Here is a 3,439-nt window from a genome sequence, read left to right on the forward strand (position 1 = left end):
TATATATTTATTTATTTATTTATTTATTTGTTTATCTATTTATGTACAATTATAAGGCAAATAAAAAACGGAGAGGATAAACAATCGACAAACATCAGCCTGTAAACATTCAATTATATCTATTTATTAATTGATTACAATCATATGTGTTAGTGATCCAAATAAACGAATGAAATAAGCAAATAAGTAAATGAATAGATAAATAAAAAAAAAAGAGTAGATGAGTGTACAAATACTAAATAAACTCTTCCAAGTTTTCCACATCACGCCAGTGATATATAGGGATGAACAAACATTGGACAGGGGTTGGACAATGGTTGAGCCCCAAGGCTTTATCAGGGAGACCAAATGTTAAGAAACTAACTTGTGGGGAAGTAAGTTTAAATAATAAAGTAAAATAAAATAAAAACAATATAATAGAAATAGTAAGGAATGGTAAGAACGTCATTTCAATGTGCTATCATAATCCATGGTATTTACATCTTGTGGTAAAGAAAGTCACTTCCAGGGCAAATTTTCGCAGGCTGTGAGGGTTACATTATGTTTCAATTATACTGGGGGAAATAGCGAGGATAGGACGTTGTATGGTTAGTTTAATGGTATGGTTAGTTTAATAATAGAGCATTATAAAAGAAATTGGCAGAATTAACTTAAATTGAACCTATTTGGGGAAATTCAATACATAAGTATATCAATGAAAGAAAAATTAGTTAAAACCTTAGTGTGATGTTATTATTTGTTACTTATTAATAGAAACCTAATCCCAATACCCCTATGGGTAGTAAGGTGGGGGTCAAAGTTAATCCTACAACCTAATTGGTCAGCTAATATTTGAAAACAATGGCGTTGTTCAGGTTCGTTAAAACTATCAATAAAGTACAACAAAAGTAAAAACAAAAATTAAAATATTTAATGAATGGATAGTCTAAGGGGTCTTACTAATGAATGGGCGATGAAAATCACTTACGGATATGGATATAGTGTTTTATATGACTATATCTGAGATATATATCAAATTAACAAGTAATTGTTTGAACGAGAAAAGAAGCAATTAGTGGAAAAGTAAACAAACATACCGGACTTTATAGGAAAAAGGCAGCCAGTTAGTGTATTATCATATTAAAATGCAGAGATAAATTATGCACTAAAATAAGATTTAGGAAGTGTTATTTCGTTATGGATAGATCTGATTTATAATTTCAAGAGTAAATGTCCGAAATAGAAGAGCAAAGGTTAAAATGCCTGAATTAAAATATTTCCAGACTTATAGACTACAATTGAAGTGGGATAACTGCGTATTGTATTTCAATGTTGGAGTGTAAAGATATATTTAGACACTTGAAATAAGGTTGAGGTTATTATCAATTATAGATAGAAACAGAAGGTATTCATTTTATGATAAAGGTAGAGCTTAGGCAACATAATCAACCATATGTGGTATTATAATTGTATCAGGTTGTAGAGTTATGAAATTGTAAACTTATAGAATTAATTACAGTTACAATGGGAGTTATTCTGGCTAAGGTGGAAATGATGGGATAGACATATAGGGTTTAATGTTATAAGATGTTTTTTTAATCCATCTACATATACAAATTCTGGTAGCTATATGTATCAAGACACACGGATAAATTCTTAAATAAGTGCTTAAAATTAATGTTTAAAAAATGAATGCTTAGAAATGTATGCTAAGAAATATATGGAGCAACATCCCAAGGAGAAATTGGTGTGAGTATATAGAGTGTATGGCGTATATAGAGAATGTTGTCTTAAGGATGGCAATCAATATATAAAGAGTTCAGATTGGTGCACTAGCACCAATAACATTTAATATTTATAATATTTAGAGAAAGTGTGTTTAGCCTTACGAAGGCAGAAAACATTTCTTTCTTTTTTATTGTTAAGTAAAGGAAAATTGGCCTTTAATATAAAAAGGATCTCACTTATACACAATATACATTTCTTATTCTTTACGTCATACGCAGGTGCTGAGGCTAAGATTTTCCAATGGAGGTCATAGCTAATACTCTTATCTTTGAGGTCCTATATATAATTACCCAAACCAGTGGAATTCCTCCTATTTCTGTTTCTGAAGGTATACAGATGGTGATTCAGTCTACGCTTCATATGGTTTTGGGTGGCCTCCACATATACCTTATTATTCTATTGAGTACTCACTACACTTTGGTAAACTTTTTTTTTATTGTAATTATTACTAAAGACACAATTATTACAATTTCTACAATCACAAAGTTTATACTGTTTTGCGGGTTCTACACTCGTAGGGTTAATGTGTATATTGGGGGTATCGCTAGGTGCAATATAATTATTGTTATTATTATTGAGTGAGACAGCAGTCCTTGCCATCAAAGTGACTCTGGGGTAAAATATATGAAGCCGATTATACCCATCATGACTACCCGTCTGATAAGGGTACACCAGGCACATGCATCACAACCATATGTGCGCGACATGGTGATCTCATATCAAGACAGAACAGCGCATGACCCACGCAGGTGGGGCCCAGTTAAAATTTTCTTCATGTCGAGTAGCCCCTTCTGCTCAAAAGGTCCCTGAATAAGGTTTGTTTAAGGATGTTGAGCAAAATACCAATGTTTCCAAAGGTGAATTATTCAAGCGCCAAAGAATTCCTCTCAGCACATGGCTATGATACTTCCCCACTACTTCTGCTCATCATCAGAAATGCACATATCGTCAGCCACCAAGGGACATGCTCAACTGGTTAAGGTCAAGCAACTGACAAGCAAATCTGTGGTATTGAGCAGAATATTTGCTGTAGCCCATCTTTTATACCAAGACAAAACAATGTACATGATAACACTTCCAATCAATTAAGATATTATTTTTATAATTATAATTATTAATATTATTAGTGTATACATCCTTATTGTTATTTTTTCTATTTAAGTAGAAAGTGTCAAGATTTTTATTATTCATGGAAGAGATGATAGTGGCGAGGTTATTCTTATTGTTTTACTATTAATGATTTCCCAGCATTTTTTTCCTTTTATAAAGTATTTGTTAATTAGTTTAAAGATTGTTTTTACTAAGTTGTTTTTTAATTTGCATAGTATGTGGTAATATTAGCCAGACAGTATCGTTTGTTCGCAGGATTAGGATTATTGTATTTTAGTTTATTATTATTTGGGAAATAATTCTTATTATTATTAATAATATTGACGTTATACCCATCATTAGTATTACTATTGTTATTACTATTAATGGGGCTATGACGGGTGTCTGTTTGGGATTTCTTATTAATAGATTTCTTATTAATAGTATGCACTTGAATATAAATACGTAGGTATACATCCAGTAGTATATTGGATATTTAATATCCCTAGGCTGGTTACATAACCTTTAACTCATACAGACATGTATACAAATATATATATATATATATATATATATATATATA

Source organism: Octopus bimaculoides, chromosome 4 (genome assembly GCF_001194135.2).
Source record: "Octopus bimaculoides isolate UCB-OBI-ISO-001 chromosome 4, ASM119413v2, whole genome shotgun sequence".
Taxonomy (NCBI): domain Eukaryota; kingdom Metazoa; phylum Mollusca; class Cephalopoda; order Octopoda; family Octopodidae; genus Octopus; species Octopus bimaculoides.